Here is a 26,393-nt window from a genome sequence, read left to right as displayed (position 1 = left end):
GTGGGAAAACAAAGAATATCAATAATTGCACATACTTACAAAGAATATCACTAATCACACATACTTACATCTGGCAATAAAGTTTTTGGAAAAAAAAATCAGTACAGCAGCTTGTTGCCTTTGAAATGTAATGCTATTAAAATGTTCAACATGAAGTTTCTATTTTTAAAATAGCAGTTGAAAGAAATGCATGAGATTAATAAGAAGCTAAATTGAAACCATGTTGGTTCATAGGTAACACAGACAAACACAGAGTTAATGGGTAGGGCTGTGTGTACACTCCAGTTTGGGCCACTGCTTGTTTGGTTTTTATTTTGTCTTTCTTAGGAAGCAGAAGGGGGTAGAAATACCAGTCTGTTTAATCTCTTACTTCCTTTCTTAGGTTGTTGTTCAGTTGAGTTTATTAAACCTTCTGAAACAGCAGCTTTATGGCAAGTTAAGACATCACCTGCCACCCCAATACATAGGGAGTCACTGATATAAACTGTTCTCCAGCAGAAATGGATAACAGTCTGCCCATGGAAAAGCCTTAAACACAAACAAGGGGATATGTAGCAATCATGTTAGAAATTGAGGTTTGAGTATTGAGCTATTGGGCTGGAAGGGAGGAACCATGTGACACAGGTGTCCAGGAGAGCTGCAGATCTCTGTCTCTGTTGTTGGAGCAGATGCAGCTGAGAATAAACAATTCTTGTCCAGCTAAAAAGCAGGAGAGAGTAGCTGCAGCTCCAGGGAAGTGTGTACAAACACATGGGATTTTGTTCCAAGGTGACCACAGTCTCATGTTAACCATAGCTGCCAGCCCAGAGGATTTGATAAACTCAAGTTCTTGATACTAGATTAAAAAATAAGGATGTTGAGCAAGGAAGTAGAGTGTTGGTAGGTTGGAGCCTGGAGAAGAGCTTTGGTTTCCTTGGCACTGTTGTGACCATTTACGGGATGTCAAAATCTGTCCCACTGACTGCAGTGGATTTAGGATGATACTTGCCAGCAGCACAACAGTCCCACATGGCTTTTATTTTCCCCCAGATTATTAATTTTGCTTTAAAGTCTAAAGGAACTGTCTGGGTGGCAGTAACAGAAGAATGAGCACTGAAGGACCTTGCTAGTAGCCCAAAGGAGAATATGCAGATAGTGGCTTGGTTCAAGAATTGTTGGCAGCAGCAGTGAATATTACCAGCAGGCACTGTTGGAGCTGTGTATGGAATAACCTGCTGTAAATAAATGGCACACAATGTCCAGAGAACATTTACATAAGGGAGAGGTCTGTAAAATATTAAAGGAGTACATGTAGAAGGGATCTAAGAACTCCTTGGAACTGAATGACAAGATAAAGCCAGGAGAATTTCTGCCTCAAGGCACTCTCACTCAGCTCCAGCAGTCTCCCTCCATGCCAATATGACCTCCAGACATGTTTCTCAAAAGCAGGTTTCTGGCTATTCCTCTGAGGATGTTTGATTTTCATTTGAACCCTGCATGTCTATAACAAGCTCCAGGTCTGGTTTGTGGTCATGGTTTGTGTTCCATGAATCTTATTTCTTAGATAATGGAGACTGGGATAGAGTCAGTGATGTGAACCTTGGGGAAGGCCACAGATATATGGGGAGGGATTTGCTAGTGTTTAACAAGAGAACATCAAAATCTTTCCAGTTTACTGCTGTGACTGCTCTGATTTTACATATGAGCAAGTTACATAGGTTGCAAAGCTTCAATGACTTAAGCTCTGCAAAATGTATGCATGGATGACAGGACCACAGGTGCAAATGATGGCAGCATTGCTAATTTTTTTTCTGGCCAGAACTGTCCATTATTAAAGAAAAATGAGCAAAACCCTCAGAATTTTGAATGTTAGATGAAGAAATCCCAATTTTTTCTCATTGAGTGGATACCCCATTTTCTCAGGCACTGCCCTATTCACTCAAGCACTTTGGAGTCTCAAAGTTATTGTTTAGGTGTTATATGCTATTGGTAAAATTGGTTGGAAAGTAGAACTTTCTCTATTAAAACAAAAGTTGAAGTTTCAAAATGAGTTTGCACACCCCATCAGGAGATCAGGCACTCAATGAAGTTGGCGTGTGTTGGGCACTCGCTGTGTAGGGAATATTCTGAGAAGTTTTACTTTGGAAGCGTCAAAACATTTTGATTCTGAAATTTGAAAATACAATGTTTGATAGCAGTGATTTTCTATTATCATATTGTGAAGTGTAACAGTGTAAGCTCTCTGGGGTGTAACAGTCTGCACACATGGTATGTATTAACATTTGTTTTTGTGTAACATATGTATGAGTTGAAACAATGAAATACAGTGATATGGTGAGAATAAAACATACGAGTCAAGATTAACTTGGAAAGTTAAAACATTCAGCTGTAAAACAATTTGGTTTCACAAAAAACGGTCTTTATTATGTAAAAACTACTACATCAAACCGCTCCTAGCTTTCAAGCAAGTTTCATTATTATAAGTGAAACCAGGGATGCCCAACGATTTCCATTGTGGCAGCCTCTAATGCTGTTAAACTTTTACCATGCGTGCTGAAATCATCCACACTGAGAGCTGCTGCAGGCTGGGCTCCCCTGGAAATGATTGGCAGAAATGCTTTGGCAGCTTCTGAGGCTGAGCACAGGGAAGAATATGTAATTTTGCTTACATTAAAACACTACAGCTGTTTCAGAGTAAAGTATTAAAAAGGGTACTGGGGTGGTTTTATTGCCTCCCAAGCATTTGCCCTGGTTTGGCCAAGGTGTGAACTCATGTCATGTTCACACATTCTCTGTGTATCTCAGGAGCTCTGTCGGCTCAAGGAGCGATTGGTGGAACCAGGGACTCGTGTCTGGTTTTTCATTTCACATTCGCTGCTCAAATATGTAGGCAAGGTTTGAAAAGAACAGTAGCTTCAAGTACTTTGTGTTCTTGATTGATCTAATTAGGTAATGGTGCCTTTCTACCAAGGGAAAACCAGCTGATCTGCAGAAAAGTCAGTTTGATACATGGAACATCTGCTGTTCTTCCTCTTCTGCCTTCACCCTCAAGGCCACATTTCGAGGCAGGCACGGTGAGACGATGCTCTCCTCCGTGCCAAAGCAGAGCCCGCGGTGCCAGAGATCTAATCAGGTGGTGACACCAAGGACTGGCAGGGATGCTTGTGAACATGGAAAAAGTAGTTCTCCTGGCTCTGCCAGACATGTGGCTGGCCAGAAGCGAGGTTTCAATTATAAGCAGGGCTAAAGTACATTTGTGTTAATGAGAAATCCGTCAGCCGAGGTGCAGATACTCCAAGAATACATGTGATGGGATTATGTGCATGTTGCTAATTCATTGACATAGCTGCTCACTTGAGTTTGGTTAATTAAGATGGATGATCCCTTTGGCTGGGAAGTGGCACCACTGAACCCAAATGTCAGCTAGAAGTGTAAGATGTTGTGGTTCCTGGGCTGCCGGGTGCCAGGAGTCACCTCAGAACCCCCGGCCGGGGTCTGTGAGGGAAGGGTGGGCGGCAAGGTGCAGGTTGTCGCTGCTAACATAGAACGGGGTGGCTTGTCAGCCCTGCTGTGTGAAAACCTTCAGGACCTATTTCTCAGTGTTTTGGAACAGCAGAGCTGCTGCACCTCCATCTGGGTGCTTGGGCATCGGTCTCCTTGTGAAGAGAGGAGGGGTTCTCCGAGGCTGTGAGGCGAGATGGGGGGCTCCTCCCTGAGGCTGTGAGGGGAGGAAGGGGCTGCCCTGGACTGTGAGGAGGGAAGTGGGATCCTTCAGAGGCTGTGAGGAGAGGAGTGGGATCCTCCCTGAGGCCGTGAGGGGAGGACGGGGCAGGGTCCCGGCCGTGAGGGGAGGACGGGGCAGGGTCCCGGCCGTGAGGGGGGGGACGGGGCAGGGTCCCGGCCGTGAGGGGGGGGGACGGGGCAGGGCCGCGGCCGTGAGGGGGGGACGGGGCAGGGTCCCGGCCGTGAGGGGGGGGACGGGGCAGGGTCCCGGCCGTGAGGGGGGGACGGGGCAGGGCCGCGGCCGTGAGGGGGGGACGGGGCAGGGTCCCGGCCGTGAGGGGGGGGGACGGGGCAGGGTCCCGGCCGTGAGGGGGGGGACGGGGCAGGGTCCCGGCCGTGAGGGGGGGGACGGGGCAGGGTCCCGGCCGTGAGAGGGGGACGGGGCAGGGTCCCGGCCGTGAGGGGAGGACGGGGCAGGGTCCCGGCCGTGAGGGGAGGACGGGGCAGGGTCCCGGCCGTGAGAGGGGGACGGGGCAGGGTCCCGGCCGTGAGGGGAGGACGGGGCAGGGTCCCGGCCGTGAGGGAAGGACGGGGTTCTCTAAAGCTGTGAAAAGAAGAGGGAGCCCTCTGAGGAGTGCGAGGAGAGGCTGGGAGCTCCTCTCCGAAGCTCTGAGGAGAGGAGGGGGCTCTCCGAAGCTGGGAGGGGAGGCAGGGGCTGCTCCCACTGACCACAGCCGACTCCAGCAGCCCGACCCCAGGGCGCGCCTGAGTGCCGCACTGAGCTAACAATATCTGAAGAATTTGTAATTAATTCCTGCATTTTTTTTGCAAATTATTGAACTCCTCTCTTTCAAAAAGGTAATGATATTTTGATTGGTTTATGTCTATTGATAATTTTTACTTAAACAGGCCTCAGTAGTCAGATCATCACTGTGAGTTCTTTTTCTGAAACCTAATTTCTTCGGCCATGATGTCTTGTGGGAATCTCAGTGCCATCGAAGCAGGAGCTCCTGTCTATAATTCAGGTTCCTGAAGGAAGGACAAGTTCAGCTGTCGTTTGTTTGCACACATCAGGTCTGACTTTCTCCTTTGGCTCCTACATTGTCCCAAGGGACCTGCCACTCCTGCCCAAGGCCCTCTGTGCAGTGTGGAATGTAACCTGGTGTCCAGGGCAGGCTGCTAATTACAGCTTTAATTTTATTGTGCTTAGGAGGAGACAGATATCCAGCCTTCCCTTACTTGTAAGTATGGATCTGAAGAAAGGCAGATAAGGTGTGCTGACAGATGGGACAGCCCGATGGCAAATTGCCCATCAGGTGAGTAAAACCTGTGACTGATGAGCCCCATGAAAGGGTGACTGTTACTAGAACAATACATATGGATAGATAAAACTGTGCACCTACATATATATCACACACACACGAATGTATATGTATTTATTTCTATGTGGTATTAAGAGCATCAGTTCCAAAAGGGTTTAGAAAATAAGAAAATGTGTTTCATATTATTCCTGTGTATACATTTTCATACCTAATACATTCTTCATTTCCTCTGGGGCCTTCTTAAAGAAGTTGCTAATGTATAAGCAGTGCAACTTACAAAAAACCAATGGGCATCTAAATAATGTCTTGCAATGCCTAATTTTGGTGATAAGTTAAAAACCCTTGCACTTTGTGGCTCAGAAATTATCTATTATTTTACAAGAAATGAACTATTTTACAATAAGAAAATAAAAGCAAGGGTCTGGGTCTGCTCTTAGCTGTAAATACTGCAAAAATTATTTTAATTTTGAAAATGGTAAGCTGTGGTTTTGTTAGCTGTAAATTGCTGCAGCTCCATAGCTTTGAAAGGGGGAACAGCTGATTTATATCAGTTGAAATCTCTCTTGGAGTTCTTGATGTTTTATTCAGAATTCTTGGATCACAGTATATTAGAAATCACTGTGGTGGATTTGCCATAAATATTCAGGTTCTGTGGTGCATTATTCCTTGAACAATCCCATTAATTTCAGAGGCTGAGAAGCACTCAAGAGGACCAATTCCATTGATTAGCCTTGGCTGTGGTTCTGGGGAGTGTCAGCACAGCCTGCCTCCCAGTGTGCTGCAACAGCAGCTCTGCTCCTGTTCTGTGGGCTGTTGTTCACCAGCTGTGCTGGGTTAGTGCAGCACCTCTTGGGATGGGCAGGAGCCTTTCCGCTGACTTCATCGGGCACTGGCTCTTCAGGGATCTTGAAGGAGACCAAATGGCAGCTACTAATGTAGCCTGGCCTTCCTCCAGCTGTAGTTACTGCCTGTGGTGCTTATACAACCTGTTTGGTACCTAATTTTCTCTCATTTCATAAACCAGAGAATGACTCAGCCATGCTATGCCACTCAGTATTGTTTGTATATTGTCACTTATCTTTGTTTTCAAAGGAGGTAAATCCAACAGCTATCCAGTTACTGACCCTTTCTATATGAGTTTGTGTCTCCAAAGGCTGCCTGTTACCTTTACATGACTAACCAAAATAATTATGAAAGTTCAAATCCTTGTTCATACTCTCTCAAAATGCTCATTTTTCAAAATGCTCAAATTTCAAAATTCAGATGTTTGGTGCTGTTGGAAGAAAAACCTGCAAAGCCTGGAACAACGGTAAGGTTGATGGTAAGGTACTGATGATGTTTCTGAAATGGAGCTGGTTGAAATATTTCAAATTTTAAGATGCTGTTGGTCTCTTCAAATGTAAATTCTAGCAAAGAAAAAAAGTAATAAAGGAAATAATTGCAAAAAATATTTCCATTAAGTAGTTTACACATTTCTGCACTTATCAGATTTGAAGAGGTGAGGCAGAGTGGATCAGGGGCAACCAAGTGTCAAAGGCACATGAGTTTGGTACTGTAGATGCTGAGTGTGTTTCTGCACTGGAAGGCAAGACATCCACCATCTGGAGTTTGGCAGCTCTCATCACACCAGGACTGTGCTCCCATTTTTCTCCATTTCCACCAGCAGTTTGTCCTGCTTGCTGAGCTTTTCCTTCAGGTTATTTGAGGGAAACAGGTGTTTCCCAGGAAGCCCCAGTGCTCACAGCTCTAATCGCTGTCTCTGGCAAATGGATCCTTTGTGCTGTCTGGAGGATTAATAGAGGGTTAGGTGCTTAAAAAAATAAACAGTGAGTTCAAACAGTGGGAAGGAGCAAAGCTGCGTGTGGCTGATGAGCGAGGTGATGTCATTTATTTAGCAGAGGTGATACAGTAGTCAGAGATGCCATGAGGGGAAGGCTCCTTTGAAGGAAACGGGAGTTGTGAGGCAAACCACAGAGGAGCTGCTAGTGGCCAATGCAAAAAGATTGTTGGGTTTGAAGCCTCAGAGCTCAGGTGCAGTACAAGAGAATAGGGGTCATTGTTAAGGCAGGGATCAGCACTCCCTTTTGTTCTGTGCCCTGCCCCCTCCTCCTCTGGCACTGCAATAATAATGTCTTGTCACTCTTAAGACATGCTGGCACAGATCGTGTTCACTGATGGATGTTCGCTCAATGGACGTACTAGAATGGTTTGTTTCTGTTGATGTCTGTCGTTGTAGGCTCCTCTAATGGGAGTGTAAATAAATGAACCCTTCAACAGGGATTTCTTTCACTGTAGTCCAGTTTAACCTCTGAGTGCCTTGCTGCCAGGAGTCACTCCAAATGTTTTACTGCCTTACACTACTGCTGCCTTTTTTTGGAGTTACATGTATTCAAATCAGTCATGGAATAGGATCTGCTTACACAGAGAGAGAATGTCACATGGCCATGGAAATGCTCACCCAGTGCAGAGATCTGACATGATCCGTGTAACTCCTAACAAGTTGTGTGTTGGGACAACATTCTGTCATACCATACGTCTGAAACAAAGGCCATTAAAAACAGCCTTCTCTCACTTCAGTCTCTGGCATGTAGGAGGTGCAAATGCCAGATTTTGCCAGGAGGCCCAGCTATTGACAGAGATCAGCCCTTCCTAAAATGCCTCTGCTAATTCTTGTCTATTCTGTCTGGAATTTTCAATGTGCATGTACTCACTGAGGGAGAAAATCCTCTTTTTCAAACATGCAGTTTATTTTTCAGCCTACATGTTTGCTGACCCTGCTAATGAAGTGCAATTTAAAAGCTGCATTCTAGAATGGGGAACATTGTCTCTCCACCCCTTCTCTTCTGTGTTTATTGTAGTGAAATGTAAGGACTTTATTGGTAGGTTGGCTATGAGGACTCTGGAACAGAGCATCCAGTATCTCCATATCATTCCTTCATTATTTATAGTTGCAGTGTAGTACATGCAGCACCAGATGTGAGTAAGAAGAAGGAGGGGTGCAAAAGAGAACTTCAAATGACTGTGATGAATAGTTGAAAGTGAACAGAGGGGCTTTTAAGGCTCCTTTAAAGAAAGCCTAATGCTCTGCTTCCCTAAGCAGCAGGCTACTGATGATGGAAAAGTCACAGACATACCTGCAGAGATTTGGGAAGCTCTTGTTTCAGTAGGTCTTTATGGCAGCTAAAAAAATAGAATTCCTGTGCTCCTGCCAACTAGGTTGGTGTGTCCAGCTCACTTTTCTCCTTTCCATTTTGCTCTGTAAGGACAATGTGCAATGACTTGGACGGCGCTGAACTCCAAACCATGTCTATCCTTATTTTGCCATCCATCCCAAGACCAGGTCCTACTTGTGTCTGGTACTTTTCCATACCTTGAGCAGTGCCATCTCTGAGGACTGCTGTTTCTTGCTTGCATTCCTGGTTCTGATGGTGGCATAAAATGCCAGGCCCTGCAAACCCTGAATCTTCTTTGCCTCATTAACACAAATGGTGACATTTTCTTAGACATACACAACCTGCACTTCCCTAATGGCACCCTGGAAATCCATCATTAGTGTAAATCAGGAGTGAAGAGCCTTATGTCCTCTTCCTGCATCACCCTGTTTTATAATGAGCTTTCTAAAATATTCTGAATTCAGGCTAAAAATTACTGGCTTTTCCAACCAACAAACTCCTTGATTAATTTTTTTGTTTCCTTTTTTTGGTAACATGATTTGAAAAATACAGCAAAAATGTCACAGATGCAAAGAGTTTTTTAAAAGGAATTATTGAAGCTTTTAAGCGAGCCTGTTGTCTGAGCACAGCTAAAATTGTTTAGAGTGGAATCAAACAGCCTTTGTGCACTTGGGGCTATGTGGGATCACATCTCTGAGGGGGATGCAATGTGTGGATGCCAGCGTTCAGCTGGCACTGAGCTACTGCTTCATGCTGTCCCCCCGTGGGCTTTTTCCTTTGTGCCACTTCCATGGTGATGGGTGTGCTTCAGGGTGAGCCCTGAGCGTGGCAGAATCCTGGAGGTGAGGGGGAAGAGGATCAGGGGCAGCCTGTGGCTGTTATGGAGCGGGCAGTGAGGGATATAAACACAGTGGGTACTGCCACCCCGAGCAGCAGTGCTGCCTGAACCGAGCGCTAGAACCGTGCCCTCAAAGAGCTTCAGCTCCTAAGTTATCCCTGCTCTGTGAGGGTGGATTCATCACCAGAGCCGGCCACCCCTCTTCACGCAGGCATGTAGGAAAGGGTAAAGCAAATAAGCACCGTGGTGCCGAAATCGGAGCGATGGCTGATGGAGCCCCGATGGGGAGAACAGCCAAACAGCCTGAATGGAATGTCAGTAAGCATGGAAGTTAAAAATACACTTCTCAGACCTTGAGGACACTCTGGGGACTAAGAAGCTATATTGATACTAGACTTCAAAAGTTCCAAATAAACAGCAGGATTTTCTCAATGCACAGAAGTGCATACTTGTGATGTCAGAGCAATGTTATTTCTGCACTGCAAATCTCTAGGCACATGCCTTAAAAGCCAGTCCAGATAAGTTGCAACTTATTTAATTTACATTTATAATTGCTTTTATTTTATTTTCCTGTATCTTAGAAAGTTAGATTTAGATTCATATTGTGAATCCCAAATTTACATCTTTCTGAAGAGATCATTATTCTCTTTAGGGTAGAGAGCACATCTTGTGTGAGTGCAAATGATCTTTCAGAGGATTAACATTCATTCTGTGCTAGATGACCTTGGACAATTGAAGTAGGAATGATTGCATTGATTTGCTTTGGGAGATACTTATTCACAGATAACAGTGAGCCTCCAAAGCCAGACCTTCCCTGAATGCTCCTCATTCTAACACCAACATGTCCCTTGTCCCATACAGGTGCCTTCCCAGTTCTCAAATGCTGGGCAGGCTTTGTCTTTTTACTGTAGAAAAAAGAGAACTGTAGATGCCATTGTCTGGATGGAAATTGCTGGAAATAGCTGTCCTTCTGGTTTTTCCCTCTGTGTTACACACAGGAGTTGCTTTTGTGAATGTGTTTTAACTCACTTAGGTTTGTCTAGGACAACTTGGAAAGATTGTAATGTATGGAGAAAATATTTTATGTTTGTGTCCTTTTGGTCTAATAGCAAAGCTCAGATAGAACCAAAGGCATGACAAATACCATAAAAGAAAGTCAAGCATACAGGTTTTTTAATAGTAGACAAGGCCTGTGGAGTATTTTTCTGTGATATAAAATCCTTGAATGAATTTGTCATAGGCTGAATTGATCAATGACTGTAGCCTATGTGTAGATCAGAGTGATGAACTGTAACAGTACTCTCAGAGGTAAGGACCCCAAGCACTGATCTAGAGGAAGCTGAAGAGCTTGTGTATTTATGATAAATGCCAGCCTCCTAACAGGGAGCCAAATGTTGAGTCTTATGAGTTTGTGAGCATGGCAGTTGACTGCTGCTGGAAGAACAACCACACTCATGGCAGCAGTGTTTAGGCATAGGTTGATCTGAGTTAAAGTAGCAATCTGCATGGCTTCATGGGAAAGCTTAATTCTGAAAACATGAAACTCTTGTTCTACACATGCAGGGAGCAGCATTCTCCTTTTGTGTTTGTTTCAGGGTTAAAGGGAACAGCCACGTCTAAGGGGGAAGGAGGAGAATTCCATTTCAGTACACTGTTTGTCAGGGGACACTTCACTCTCCAGAGCATGAAGAAAAATGCCCTCCATAACTGCATTTTTAATACAACCAAACTCTTTGCATGAGGACAAAGCTCAGAAATATTGCTGAGTTTTCCCGTGTGTGTCCCACCATGCAAACCCCTTAGTTAACCTCATCTCTGTGTTCAGTAGGATATGGGGGCTCTGGAGTGCTCGGTAGCACTAATGGGAGCTGCTTTTAGAGCTGGATTTGAGCTCTATTATTGAGAACCCCTTGCAGGGCTGGGCATGCAAAGCAGGACACTTGAAAGCCAGGTGCTGGGGAAGGGGAAAGTGCTGCATGAGCAAGAAGTGAGATTATAAATTAGAGTTCAGCTCAGCACGTTTGGAGTCACATAAATAGCTTAGGGGTTTGTAAAAGAACACCCTCAAGGATTCAGAATTACAGCCAAAGAGGAGGGAAAACATAATGCTTTAGTACTGTGTGATTTATGCACCAAATAAGTTTGAATTAGTCACCAATGTGAAGTGGGTTTGGAAAGATTAATAACCCTTACCCAGCATTATTGTATGATGATCAGCCATAAATCTTCTTTGAGCAAAACGGGAAGTAGCCAAATCCGTTTTCCCTGCATATGGGCAGTGCTTGTGCCCTTGTTCAAGGGCTGCCCACTTTGAATTCTGCTTTTTCTCTTGGGGTGAGGCTGTGGATTGCTCATGGCAACCTGGGCATTTCCAGTTGACACAGAAGATATGTGCTGCAAATGGGCCTGGAAAGGGGTGGGATAACTGTGTGGAACTGGGAACTCTCATTTGCCTGGGCTGAAGCAGTGAAGCACCACTCATTGGAATGGGTGCTTTTGCCCAGAGAGGGCATTGAAAAAGTGTGAAAATGCTGTAGGTTGCAAACTCAACATGGTTGCTGTTCATGACTATTTTGGTCCTGAATAACTTTTAAGATCTTTTTCCTACTTGTTGTGGTTGTTTGAAGTGGAAAACTTTCCATTAAGGCTAAAATCCTGTTCTAGTTGATGCTTTGCCCATTTATATTTGTGCCAAAACCAGCATGACTTTTGATTTCTTCTGAGCATCTGTCAGCTGGTGACCCACCACACCTTCTCTTGTGTGGCCTATATAAACCAGTGCCGACCGAAGCTTCAAAGAGTGACTTCCCTCCCTGTAAGACTCTACCTCACACTTATTTCCAATAAACTGCCATCCTCTCAATTTTCCACAAGCAACATGTAATTGAGCAGTAACCTCAGTGTATGAAAATCTGTGTGGCAGATGAAAAAAACATCATTAGACCAGAGGCAGCTGGAGTGCAGTCATGGAGTGTAAAGAGCTTGGCTCCTGTAGAATCTCTTTCATGGATATTTAGAGTTTAGGACAAAAAAAACCCTGTTTCATGAAGGTGAAATTTTTATCAACCCAGGAAAGAGGGAGAGCTGTTTGAGGAAACAAATGTTGAGAAGGGCTGCTAGATCAGCCAAGTGTGGGTCCCCTGCAATTCCATCTGTGCGGCCAAATTTGCTTAGGTTATTGTGGATGATGGGTCCCAGAAAACGCAGAGTCTATAAGACACAGGGAGTCCTCCACATGGCAGAAAAGGCTGCTGGTGTGTCATAAAAGGATATCTTTTGTTTATTGCAGCCTTTATCATTTCAACTGAGTGTTTGGTATTGTTTTGGTACCTGAACTTACTCAGCTGATATTTAAAGTAGCTTTTTGCTGCTAACTTGCTGGACAAGATGTAATTGTTCTGTATAAAACATCCTGATGGGCTGAAGCACAGGACTTTGAGGGACACTCAGCACTTGTTCTACAAGTCCATCCTGAGAAATGTCCAAGCCTTCCCTTCCCTGAGAGTGCACCAAGGAGGTTGTTGTGGTTGCTGGAAAGCCAGGAGTGGGGATTAGAAGTGATACCTGCTCTTTTCAGCTTAGCTGAGCAGGCCTAGAGAGCTGAAGTAGTTCCTAAACCAAGAGTCACATGTGTGCTACCTCAGCTGCTGCCCAGAGTTGTTCCAGAGGACCTTGGAACAAGCTGGAATATCCACATGAAAAATCAAGCGAGAATCCTCTTAGTTTAGTCTTACCTTTTCCAAGCTGATGTGGAGGTACTTGCAAAGCTCTTCAGTGAATCTTTTCCTGGCAATACTTTTGGGAATAATGATTATGGAATCAGAACCATAAAAGGCATTAAAATACTCTTCCTAAGGGCACTTCCCCTGTGCACATCTGTGGAATGTGATTTTGAAATGCCTCAAATTCACACTCACACAGAATCTGTCACCGTTCCCTGTGACCTTGATCAGGAGTATTTCTCTTAATGCCTGTTATGCTTCCAGATAAGCAGAGCACCTCCCATTGACCCAGGCAGGTCATTATCCTCTTTCCCTTTATCAGGAATCCTTCAGCCAATTAATCACACACTGCTCTGCAATCTTGAGGCTCAATTATGCCTGGACAAGTGTTGCTCAGCTGTTCCTGCTGCTACAGATGTGACATATCCTGAGATTAGCTCCGACTCACAGAAGTCACTGATCCCGTATCAGGCGCTAAGAAAAGCAGGGCCGTCTGGGAGGGAGGTGACACCATCTTGGAAGCATTTTATCTCAGAGTAAGTGGAGATGTCTAAAAAATCCTGCTTGCCACCACCACATCACAGCAAGTCCTTCTCACTGGCTGTTGCCTCTCAGGCTGAGACAATTTACCAGTATTTTCTAGATGGAGATGTCAGCAGAGTAATAAACTGTTAGTAGTGCACTGATGACAGACGGTAGCTAGTTCTCCTTTGGGATAGTAGATAGCTAAACTTGGAATCCCTGTGAGAAACCTATTTTCTCCTCTTTTGTGAAAACCTGTTTTATGCACATCAAATAGCTTCTAGTTTTATTTTATTTTCCTGTTGTTACCATTTGCTTGGGATGCTCCATTGTGGATGTGCGCGAGTGAAATATTTTGGTGGTATTTTTGATTAATGTAAAAAATTCTGCTTTAGATTTTTTGTTTTAGTTGTTGGTTGTTGGGTTTGTTTTTCAGTAGCTGTGGCTTGACACGCTTAATTGTTTTTAGAGGGCCTGGGTCAGAATACATTATGTAGCCCCCAGAAGTACTATGGGACACCCACTGAAACTATCAGCAAGATGTGCCTAATCTTGGCAATGTGGTTCTGTGTTTGTGAGGTTGTTCTTCGTAACCATTTTCAGCTACACAGAAGCTCAGGCAAACATTTAGTACAGATGCTTGCAATTCTATAAAATTATGTATTCTCTTAAAAAATGGCCTTCTGATTTATATAAGCAGACCTTGTTTAAAAAAAAATCTGAGTTTTGAATATTTAATTGTGGTTCCTCCTGTTTTTATTTTTCAAAAACTGATTTTTGAACAAGATAAGCAGATGTTGAATATGTGTTGTTTACAATGGAAAATCATAAACTCTGCAGAATAACTACCCTTTATCACTTTCAGGCTTCAAATAAATTCACTTAGAAACCCTTATGGAATGAAGGCATTTGCATTTCCCCTGTGGATGGTGCCACAGAGAGTCAGTGAGCAGATAGGATCTGCTTCTGCACCCTGCCTCTGCCTGGGGGCTCTTTGCACGCTGGTGTGAATGCAGGACAGGCGGGCAACTTAAATAGGATTTAGGACTGTGGAGGAACAACTGGGGTTAGCTGGGGCTGAGGCAGCTGGGAGCACACAGCAGGGCTCTGTGTGAGCTCACAGGGCTGAGCTGGAAAACTTCTGCCTTAAAACACACAGATATTCTGCCCCTGGTTTTCTGCAGACAGAGCCATTGCTGTGACCTCCCACACTGGTATTTCCATTTGCAGTCTACACCAAGCCTGTGTGTGGGTCAGATATTGCAGCAATATTGCACCAGATATTGCAGTCTTTTTTTGTAACAAGGTGACCAGCCAAGGGAAGAGGGACTTGGACTTGCATTATCCAAGGTTGGCACAGCTAAAATCCATTTTTAATGGCCTTTGGGAGACAGAATCTCACATACAGGTTCTCACTGAGTGGTTGGCTCAGCTTGTGAGTGAGTCCAACTGTGTCAAGACACTGAAAAAGAATTTTTACTTCCAAGAGTGCCTTGTGATCTGAGTATGGGGCTACAGGAATCTGATGTGATAGATTTGTTGCTGAAAAAAATTATTTGCATCTTATCAACAAGACACAGAAAATGGAGACTGTGTAAACTTGTGTGTAAAAAAGATAGTTCACATGAAACTTGTTGCATTTTATTTTAATTCTCAAAATTATGAGGGAATTATGGGCATGGCTGATTCTTCAATAGAAAATACTGCACATCTATCTGTTTTTTATGACACAGTTATTTGAATTGAACACTTCTATTATTTTGGCTGTCCACACAGAAGAGAATATAAACTGCCTCTGTTTCTGCAGCTCAGAGCTCTCCAACCATCCCCCTCCCACATTTTAAGATTAATTAAAGGGAACCTTAAACTCAAACACAGCTCAAAAAAAATCCAAATTGAGGTGGTCTCATCTTTAAGATGAAAAAGAGGATTAGAACTGGAGGAAACTGAAGTTATTTTGGTGTTTTATAAATAATCTTCCAATTTCCTATCACTTGCCTCTTCATCTCTTGTGGGGTTTACTGCTGGATTCTGCTACTCTTTTTTTCCAGACTTTCTGCTGTCTGTGGTGATCAGCCACAGGAGTGGAAAAGAAGCTGGAAAGATGAAAGGAGCTACAGACTCCTGAAGAAGGCATAGGAAATTTCTAGGGATGCAGGTAGGAGCAGGGTGTGCAGTTCAGCTGGGGGAAGGCTAATTTGCCATTTATTCCCCAAAGGAACCAGGCAGAGATAAGAACCAGAGCAGGTAGGACATCTGGCTTCTGATGAGGAAAGTAAAGGACATAATTTTTGTATCAAATCCTGTATTTCAACCTCTTTGGCTAGGAATTAAAATATTTAGCATGTTATCTGAAAGGGGGTTATGTTGTTTCTCCAGTGTTGGATCTCCAGTGCTGCATCTGTTGCTCTACTTGGGGTCTTGGCAAAATGAAGAAATGCTGAATAAAATTTATTTCCTCTGTGGCCAGATTTTATCAATGTAAAAGCATGTCCTTTTATTTTATTACCATATGTTCTTAAAGGATCCCTTCCTGCTTGGAAATAGTTACATGTTTTTCTTGTTTTCAATGTATTTCACTAGTTTTAAAATGCAACTTTAAAATACAGCTTTGCTTGCGGTCTTGGCTCTAAAAACAGCAACACCATCTACCTTTCACAGGTGGGGATGTGGAGGTGCAGAAGCATCAAGAAAACCCCAGGACCATCCTGTAGATCAGGATGCAAACCCCAGGTTCTCTGCATAACCCAAGAAGCATCACCTCTTTTGGGGACACTTAACATTTCATTGAATTGGCCAAGGAAAATATTTGTGTTCAGAGTCTCATTATCTAATAGGTGTGACTGGATGTAATTTAGCACAGGGTCTTTACTGAGTTAGGAAAAGAAAGACAAACCATGTGGTATCTGGTAAGTAAACTGCAATAAGGTGAAAATATTTCATTCAAACATAAAAACAAAACTGAGAGCCTGACCTTAGAATGAGTTATGGTGGCAAAATACTACTGTGAGGTGAGATGAGATGGGGCCCTAAACTCAGAGTCCTGACTGAAGTGTCTGTCAGTTTAGGGAAAATTGAATCCTGTAAATGGTCCTGTAAATACCTTACTGTTTTCTTCTGTGAAAACTTCTCATTCTTAAGTCCTGCTTGTTCCTTCCGTTTTTCCCTGGAAAAATGATGGGCTCTTGGTTGGTGATTGTACTTTGCCTTTCCCAAGTCCCATGTTTCTGGATGGATGTAATGTGGATTTCACGAGATTTTTGATTAAGGCCCTGTGAGCAGATGCCAGCATGTGTGTAAGCACTGCTGTATGCTTTTCTCCTCCTCTCATTTATTACCTTGCAGCATCTGAATACAGAGGAAATTAGAGATTCAGATTTGTACTTCTCAAAGGAAAAAAAAAAAAAAGGGAAAAATAGTGAAAGAAACAAGAAAAAGAAAGGGGAAAGGATCCCACCAAAATTGCTTTGTGATTCACTGTGGGGTCATGACCCCGTCCTGCTGAGACTTCTGTTCCAAAGTAGTAACTTGGTAGCTGGAGTTTTTTAAAGTGGTTGTTGATTGGCTTAGCTGTAAGAAAATCACATTTCCCTGAAACTCTTAGGGATACTTTAAATGGGTGGATTATCCAGCTGCCTGATTAGAAGTTTGGGTTATGTAAACACGGAGTGTTTAGATTTAGGCTTTTCAGTTGAAGTCCAGGCAGCTGTTTGCACTTAACTCCATCAAGAAGCCCAGTTAATCAAAGAGCAGGAAGGATTTTTTACCTTCTTAAACCTGTGTCATTATTTCTGCTGTCCAAACCCTTTGGAGTTGGGCTTGTTGCAATGTAGAACAAGGTCTTTTGGATGTTCTGCTGAGGAAACAGGAAAGAATGGATGGGCTTTGGGTTAGTGAGATGTGCTGCCTTGTGGATTTTTCCCTTTTGCTATGACATAATCATTTTTCCATTCATTGAAGTCAAACTTGACTTTTTGAATCTTGGAGAGCTGCTGAGAAGAGAAGGCGGAGGCAGATCCACCTCAAAGCTCTGTCCTACACGAGTAGCAAGTCCAGCCATGACAATCTGTGGAACCTGTTTACACTGGATTTATTTTAGGGCATTCTTGACAGTGTGAATAGGTAGCAGCATAAGCAACTAGCTTAACACTTCAGGATCCAAGCAATGAAAGAGTCTTTGTGTAGCAAAGAGATAGAGCCTTTCTTCTCCGGGAAAAGGAGAAAAAAAAGGAAATAAGGAAAAAAAAAAATCTAAAAAGTTTGGCTTGTTTTTCTGTGTTGTTTTATCCTCTACCATTTTGGAAATTTAAAACTTCAGGAGAGGAAAACCCCTCAAACTCTTTATAAAGCAGCTTCTCTCAGTGGTTCTCTCTTTATGTTCCTCTTCTGATTGTTGCAATTAGAAGTTTATTAATTGTTGATTTCTATTTCTGACATTTTTCTTTATTTTCTAAATCTAGAGGTAGCCAGATGAAATAGGGAGCACTTTAATGTGCATCTATAGCTTGCATACTTGTGATGAGTTGAAATTAATTTCTGATTACTTGATATAAGATTTGCTGCCTTTTCTGTATGCTCACAGTTGCGCTGCGTGCTACCAAAACCTAAATATACAATATAGTACAAATTTTAAAGTACTAAACCAAGTTTGGCAGTGAGAAGCAAAGCATATTAAAATATTTTATTTTTTTAAACCATCTTCTCCAAATCTTTGAAATTGCCAGCAATTATATAGTTGTGACCATGGACAGTATCACCAGGGAGCTCTGGTATTGCTGTTAGCACACAAATGATGCTCCTGAAGCCATCAAAGGCCCAGCTGTGATCTTTTCTTTTTTCACCCAGAGAACTGTGGTTTCATAGGGAAGGCATTTCCCTGTCAGTTTATTGGATAATAAATCCAAGAGCCATAATTCCAGCCTGAATTACTAATCAGTGTCATATTGTAATTATAGAAAATATATTCAAGAATGTTGTTGCTAAAATAGTGATTTGCTTTTAATCTATGAAACAAACCTTAATTTATGTTTTATAATGTACATGTCTTTCCCAGTAATTACATCTAATGTCTATGATGTTAACAAAAAAAATGTCAAATAATCCTGAAGAAACCCTAATTTCTGTCACTGTGTGGTGCCTGGAGACACATCTATTCCTGTAAGAACTGGAATAAAACCCCCACAAACAATAAGCATATGGGAATGCAATAGGCAGCAAAGGACTCTGGGGAAAATTGGTTTGTCTGTGCTGACATTTCATTGTGTCATTTGATAATGAGCTATTGATCAATATTTGCAGACAATTTGAACTGATCAGATGGTCCTGTCAGGAAGACCAGACAGTTGAATGATCTTTATGTTTTCTTTCACTAGGGGCAAGACTATTTAGAAGGGCCTGGAGTGACAGGACAAGAAGGAATGGATTCAAGAGAATAGATTTCAATTGGATATTAGGGAAAAAATCTGTGAGGGTGGGGAGGCACTGGAACCAGAGAAGCTGTGGCTGCCCCATCCCTGGAAGTGTTCAAGGCCAGGCTGATGTGCCTTGGAGCAGCCTGGTCTGGTGGGAAGTGTCCCTGCCCATGGCAGGGGTCCTGGAACAAGATGATCTTTGATGTCCCCTTCCAACCCAAAGCATTCTGTGACTCTGTGACACTGCCTGGTGTCTTGGAAATGCTTCCACCTTCTACCCACCAGGCCACTTTATGTCACTCTTGCTCCACGTACAAAACATGTCTAAAGCAGCATTATTAATTTAGCAGCAGGCTAGGGTGCACTTTCCAGTTTGTTATGGACTTCAGCCTCCCAGAAATGAGAAGTCAGAATTGTCCTTGCATGGCTCCTTTTTGTTGGGAACGTCTCTCTCTGTTATTTACCAACCAGGTGACTCTGATTTCCAAATGCAGGAGATGCCTGATCACTTGGGTCCCCTGGGTCATTATTTCCTTTCAGGCTGTGCTCCCCAGGCTTCAGCTGGAAGTAGATGGGCTGAGGAATGATCTCAGTGACATTCTCTCCTTTCCCTCCAACTTTTGGGACAGTTGCTTAGCAGCCACCTGGTGGGGAATGGTAGCAGGCCAATCCTCCCTCTCTGCAGTCAGGCTGTGGCCAATAAGTAATGTCATGCTTGCCAAGACAAGGGTAATACAATCTCATGCTTGAGGGCATTAGACAGTCATTGCAGAAGTCAAGCTGGAGCCCCTCCCCAGATGTGCTCCAGCAGTACACAGCTACCTCAGTCAGCAGTGCTTGTGAGTGTCCCATAGAGCACCTTCTCTGTGCAAGGAGGGGCCCCTCACACAGTCTGCTCCCCATTTCTGCACCCTGCATTTTCCATGTAGCTCTTCTAGTGCTTACTTGTGCACAAAAGTAAAGGTGGAAAAGCTGAGGCTTAGTCAGAACCTCACCTTGATGCCAGCTGTGCTGTGGCTGTGTGCTGGTATCTATTTGCCATGGACATGTTGGGTTTTCCTTCTTCCCTTGAGACACATGGCTACGCTGAAGCAATTTCTGCAAAATTCCTGCTGTTGTCATGCAGCTGCAAGGGAGGAAGTGTGAGTTTAAACCAGCTGTGAGTGTTTTCACCTCTGTTCTAAGCTCTGCTTTACATCCAGGCTTGGTGGAAAAGAAATGTGTGCCAGAGAGAAAGTCTAGAGGTTTAAATCATCAGCTGGTATAAATGGGCATCATTCCAATGACTTCAGTGCAGTGACACTGGTCTCTGCCAGCTCACCTCTCTGTGATGGGCAGAGAAACTGGAGAAAAGCAGCTGTGAGTTGTGTTTGTTCATTTGATTTAGCTTAGGAAGTAATGGAGTATTTTCTTGAGCAACTTGAGTCCAGAAAAGGACTCGAGTGCCCATAGCCTCTGGCTGGGAGCATGGGCTCACTGAGAGTGCCCTGGGAGCTGGGCAGAGGAGGTGCCCAGCCTGGCCTTTTGCAAAATGCCTCCTTCCATGGGCATTGGGAGGCAGGAGCCTACGGGGAATAAGGTGTTTTAGTGGCCTTTTGATAAAAGAATGGATGTGAAATGGTGCTTCCCTTTTAGACATGACACTCTGAGGTCTGGTGAGTGCTGTGTTTGCACAGTGAATCAGATTCATCACAGAATTACTGAGCAGTGATGGAGTAAAGGAGAATCTCTAATTATGATTTATTAGGAAAGTATAGAGCAGTCAATGACCCATGTAACTCTTCTGTCTGTGTGTGTGGTGCAGCAGTGTAGTTCAGTGTCCTGAGCTCTAATATGGAATGCCAATGTATTAGATTGGATTGGGCTTTCCCAGTTCTCTTCCTGTAGTAAGAGAGCAGCTATGTGAACTCTGAATTTTCCTGTTTTGAAGGGAGAGGTGCTGCTATGCCCCATCTCCATGACAGACTGCAGTGGGCATTGGGAATCAGTTGCTAGAGAATCAATTGGAGGTTCTCAACCCTGAGCAGCTGATCTTTCTCTCCTAAACATTGCTATATTTTATTAGCTGATTCACCTGCCACATTCATTGATTTTGCTCCATTTTTGGGATAAGTACCTGTATCAATGGTAAAATTGTTTAGACCAATTAGACTAAAATAATTAGGATTATGCAAAGATTATGCTTCTTTTTTTTTACACTACAAGTATTGAATCCTTATATAGTCCAATACTGAAACACAGGCAGGGAATATACTATTGTGAAAGTTTGGTCAGACAAGTGTGGCCCAGCATTTTCTTACAGGCATTACCTGTTTCTGTTAAATACCACTCTGGTGTTTCAAACCCAAGAAGTAAAGGACTGGGGTACTACAAGATGCTCAGCTCCTGAAATCTCCCAGAGTTAAGGTGACCAGGTATTTTCATTATCCAGTTGCTCAGCCTGCCTAGTCCTTCCAGGCTTCTCTCTTTAGCTGTAGAAAAAAGAAACATGACTCTGTTTTAAAGTAGTTATTTTTCAGTAAATTCACCCACATCAGTAAACCCAAGAAAGCCGATTCAGTGTCCAGTGTCCTCCCCATTTTGCCAAGGTACACAGTGCCATGTATTTACTGTGGGGGAGCCTGCTAACAGCAAATAATTCCATCCCCTCATTTTAGGCATGGCAAGGCTCAGAAGATAACCTGCTGTTAGCAGAGGAGCCATGGAGAGGGAGGTAGCCCAGGGTATAAAGATGTGTGTGTTAGTGCAGGGGAGCAGCCAGCTCTTTGCACTGCTTGCTTACCTTGTGTTTTCAGCACCTCAGCTTGGCCCTGACTGCCTCCAATTCTGACAGCCAATTCCTGACCTTTCACTCTCTTATGATCACTGCTGGTTTGTGCAAGAAACTCGGTCTCCTTTCTTGTCCAAAAATTTTAAGCAAATACTGTTGTTAGTATGATTGCCTCTGCAGTATTGGCTTCTAGGAACCAAGAAAAATCTCACATCACCACTGTGTACAGTTACATCATCTCAACATCAGAGCTGCCAACTCTCACTCTTTGCTGGAGAGTCATTATTTCTGCTTTAAAGAGATGGAGTGACCTCATGAGCTTCTGAAGAAAGCCCACAGCTGCCTGCCTGCCATACCGACAGAATAAAGTGGTCAGATGGGACTTGGGTTGATTAATGCTTCAATACAGAAGCACCTGTGCTCATGGCAAGAGATCAGGTCCTCTCCACTGGAGCAGATCCTAAATCTGAGCTACTCTTCTGTGTCCTTTTAAAGTGGTAGACTGAGAAGGGGAAAGAATAACTGTTGTTCGCAGCTAATCTGAAATGTGTTGGGATTTAAAAAAAAAAAAGAAATCTGGCATCAGTTCAAACTTCATTTTCAACTGAAACAAATCTAAATGTAATTGGAAACAAGAACGTGCATAGAAATTCCCAACCTGATTCTTATTTACACTGCAGACTCTTTGCACCTCTCCAGCAATGTGAAAGGTCTTGGAGCATGATTCAGTTATTTTTATGCTTCCATGATGGGCCTGTTTATTGACATGGAGCTCAGAAATATTTATAGCAGTGCAGGATTTGCCTTTCAGAGCAGTGGAAAGTCAGCACCCTGCGACTGCTGGGCACTGTGCTTTGACTTATTAGGGTGTCCAGTTGGACTGTTGAGGGGAAAATTAGGGTCTGGACAAGGGTTGGTCAGAGGTTCAGTAATGAAATGTGGAGTACCTCATCAGCAGGTCATTTGTGTGAATCAAGTAGGCTTTGGTTATTGGCTGGAAGCAAAGTGGCCTTTCAGGCCCAGGTAAAAGCAATGGTCTCTGGGCTGTGTCCTCAGCCAGATGATCTCATCCCAACTGGCAGCATTTGACAGCCCCACCCTTGTTTGATGCTGTAGCTCTCACTGAGGAGCCTAAAGGTGCTAGAAGATAATGAAGTACCCTTGTGTCCTTATGGGAGAAGAGCTGCAGGTCAGGGTACTCAGCATCCCGAGTGGGACAGTGCATGGAAAAGCTTCCTTTGCTGTTGTCTGCTCTATGCTCATTCCAAGGACAAACAGGCACCACGAGGCTCCTGGGTGACTGAATGCTTCTGCTGAAAGCTTTAAATTGGCTTAACCTTTACTAAAGGAATGGTTGAAAATGGAGAGGCAAAATGAGAAAGTGAAGGAGTGGTCAGGGAGAAACACAGTAGTCATGAAGGCAGCAGGAAAAGAAGGGATTGATTATGTAGCTGCAAGAGGGCCCTGCCAACGTGCAGTGCCAGGGGAAGAACCCGAGCTGGTGACAGCCCTTTCTTGGGGCCTGTGTGTAAGGAAGGTGCTTTATGCACAGGGAGTTTCCTTCTCCTGCTGTGCCAGTCCTGCTCTGCAGCCAACACTGTGGTTCTGCCGTGGCCCAGGTTCCCTCAGTCAGCTGCCTCCCACTGCCTGGGACACAAACAGCTCCTCAGTGTTCTGATTGCAACAGAATAAACCAAGCCTGCACCTGCCATACGTTTCTTTTTTCATGTTTTGTCAGTTGTCATGGACTTTCTTAACACATGAACTCCAGGACTTAAAGGAGAATTTAACTTTCCAGTTTTAAATGAATGTAGAGAAAACCTGGAAACCACCAGATGTTTTAAAACTTACTCAGAATGAAATATAAAGACACAAAGTCAATGTCTTAAAAAGTCCTAAGCACTATTTGAGGAATGTTGGAGAGGAAAAAAGATGGAGATGTTCAGATTATTGCCAACACAAAGTACTTGATGCCGTTATGCAACATCTAACACAGCAGAGCCTTGCTCAAGTGTTTTTTCACGTTTTTGCTTCACTTTTCTACTGCAGCACTGATATTTGAATTGATGAAGCACAGAGGAGGTTAAAAGCAAGAACAAGTTCATACCTTCTGGCTAAGACAAGAATGTTTTCAAGCTCTCCCGTCCCCAAAGGAGCCAAACCACTAGCAAATCACAGCTTCAAAAATGTTTGACTAATGCAACAGTTTTATGAATCAATATTAAAAATAGACCTCAAGAATTGGACTTAAAAAAAAATTAATCCTGCTGCCCCAAATTTCCTGTCACTCTTGGATCTTGTATTAAATTTTGATATGAAATGTATTTTCCTGAATTGGAATTTGTCCTTAAATTACTTATGAACAATGAACTCTTTCAAGAAAAGTAACTGCTTCCTTATCACAAGAATTAATGCTGTGGTTTTACTAAGTGAGTTTCCATAGCTTATCGAATCCTTTCGTTCCTCTTAGTTGGAGGGGAACTGAAAAATGTCTATCAGTTAATTCTCTTCAATTTCATGATTTTAAATCAGGTAATATTCCACATTTTGCTTTGTTCAAAGTGGCTACAGGCCACTATTCATTCTTGTTCTCCCTTGTAATATCTTTAACCCAGAGAAAGTCAATCTCTTTTTTTCACTCGTTTTCCAGCTGCTTTGACTATGGAACCATATTAACACCAGGGCATGTGTACCTCTGTTCTTTTGCAGCCAGTTTGGCTCTGCACGATCCCAGCGTGGTTGTGTTTGCCACTGAAGCACTGCCACCTGTGGGTGAATCCCATCCCTGATTCCCCACGGCAGGGGGAGCGGGAGGGGAAGATTCTGAGACAGTGATAAAAATGTCTGTTCTGCACCATTTCAAAGCTCAGTCATCCTTACTTGAGAGTGTCACACTAGTTTTGTGTGCAAAAGGGACATTTCAACCCTTTGGCCCTCAGGCTGATGCTGCATTAGTGCTAAGAAGATTAGTTCAAGCTGTAGCTGATGAAGGAGTAGTGTTGCAGACTGCCTAGATGGAAGGTGCCACCAGTGGCCTTGAAGGTCAGAGCTCGAGGGCCTTGTCGTAGGGACAAGGCACATGACACATGTTCCTGGTGGTGCCTTGCAGCAGACAGAGCTTGGATCTGGGACCTTGTCTCAAGAGCTCCAGGTGATTTCTGCAGTGCTGGTAAGAAGAGAAATTGGTCCTGAGCACTTGATCCAGACCCAATGGCATTCAACAGAACTTGGAATCTTTTCTTTGGTGAGCTCTGGAAGTTCTCCCAAGCCCTGACTCCCAAATAACACTAAATTTCCTGAGTTCAAACCAGCCCCAGAGCTTAATCAAATAAACCATTTGATCCCACAAGTAGTATGGGATTGTGGTGTAAGATGCAGACCTGCCCTGCTTGGCACTGGTGGTGCTGAAGACACATCCCAGAGCATGGTCCATGTTCACTGCTGGTTGAAGTGTGAGTGGATTTCAAAGGCTCTTCCTATCAGGATTCGGAGAGGAGGATGAGCAAGGGATGAGTGTGAAACAGGCAGAGCTTTGATAGACAGGAGACATGAGTGTATAGAGCTCAAGGAACAGCACTGGTCATTCTGAGCCTTGCTTTTAAAGGCACACAGTTTCATTTGTGAGGCCACAGTTTCTTGGTGATGGGCAGAATGGTTGGTTAGAGGAATATGAAAATCTGATGGTGGGGAGTCACCTAATTTTGAATATGTCTGTATTTAAATTCTGTGAAATCCTTGGGAGTGTCAACGACTACAAGAAAATCACCATGTGAAGTTTAGGTGAACTGCACAATTTCTAGTTCAGGTAATCATTTAAGCACAATTTCATTGCCTTCAGGAACTGCAAGAATATATCCAAAAATAGTTGTTTCTTCTACTGGAGCTAACAGCTATGAATTGTAGCAACTGTGTCATTATGTATTGTTCATTATTTCTGGGACCCCGAGAAATACAGGTATGTCATCAGAGTGAATATGTATAGTTCCATACAATAATATGTTCTTTGTACTTTATGGAAAAAAAAAATCTTGGTTTTTCTTAACACTGTTGAAGTATGTGCCGGAATAAGATGTCATTTGTAAAGCTGAAAGCAGATATCTACAGCAAGTATTTAAAAAGAAAAATTGGATTTCCTAATTTGTATAAAAGGGAAACCCATTAAAAGGGTAGAAAGGATAATGCTCAGATTATTTTTGAAACAATGCACAGCTTGCATAATCCCATTATGAGCAGTATACATTTCACAGCCCATCTGGCAGACAATAAACTTTGGGTCTCTGTGGGCTCGAACCGCTGGGTATTGTACTGCCAAAAGAAAAGCTCTGCACATATGGCATTGGGTGGAAAAGCAGTCACGGCATGTCTCACCCCAATATCCATTATGTTTGTTAGTTTTATGCTTTCTGCAAAATCATGTGTGTTTAGTAACTGCTGAGCAGACCTACGTGAGTACTCAGTACCTGCTGCTGAAGTGGCAGGATCTTGCCATGCTGGACTGCCACAAAGGCACTGTATAGAACATCAGGCTAATGAATTTTTCTTTTCCTGGAGTTGTTTGCGCACTCCTAAAGAGATTTTGCTTGGAAGAGCCAGTCAGTCAAGGGTAATGCAGAAGCTGGAGTCATCAGAATATGGCTCCTTAAGTTTTGGAATATTTTGATGTCCTTAAAAACACAGGTGCAGTGTTGCTATTAGGTCTCAGTTTAACTATTGGAAGTCTTGTGTATCACGTGATTGAATGCTGCCATCTTCCAAGAGCTCAGGGCTGTAACCTCCTGGAAGTTCAGCATTAGTTCACATCACCTGAGGATGTGATACAAGGGAACTGTCCACACCTGCAATTGGCTTTCCAAAACATCTGGATCGTGCTGGGGACAGGCTTTGCTGCTACTTTCAATGTGAACAATGGAAGGTGTGGACCTTACTGGGATTC

General features: G+C 43.5%; 1 protein-coding gene across 2 annotated transcripts in view; it reads left to right on the top strand.

Annotated features, from left to right (window-relative positions):
- Positions 1-4,671: 4,671 nt before the first annotated feature.
- Positions 4,672-26,393, top strand: part of BMP2 (bone morphogenetic protein 2) — a 199,512-nt gene continuing 177,790 nt past the window's right edge. For both annotated transcript variants that reach the window (XM_071440903.1, XM_071440819.1), the window contains exons 1-2: positions 4,672-4,776; positions 4,913-5,018. The gene's annotated coding sequence lies outside the window, so the exon portion shown is untranslated. The remainder of the gene's footprint in view (positions 4,777-4,912; positions 5,019-26,393) is intronic.

This window comes from Agelaius tricolor, unplaced genomic scaffold (assembly GCF_023055355.1).
Source record: "Agelaius tricolor isolate 1412-34295 unplaced genomic scaffold, bAgeTri1.0.p SCAF_1, whole genome shotgun sequence".
Lineage (NCBI taxonomy): Eukaryota > Metazoa > Chordata > Aves > Passeriformes > Icteridae > Agelaius > Agelaius tricolor.
Note: the sequence above shows the minus strand (reverse complement) of the source record. Positions and strands in the feature narration are given on the sequence as shown.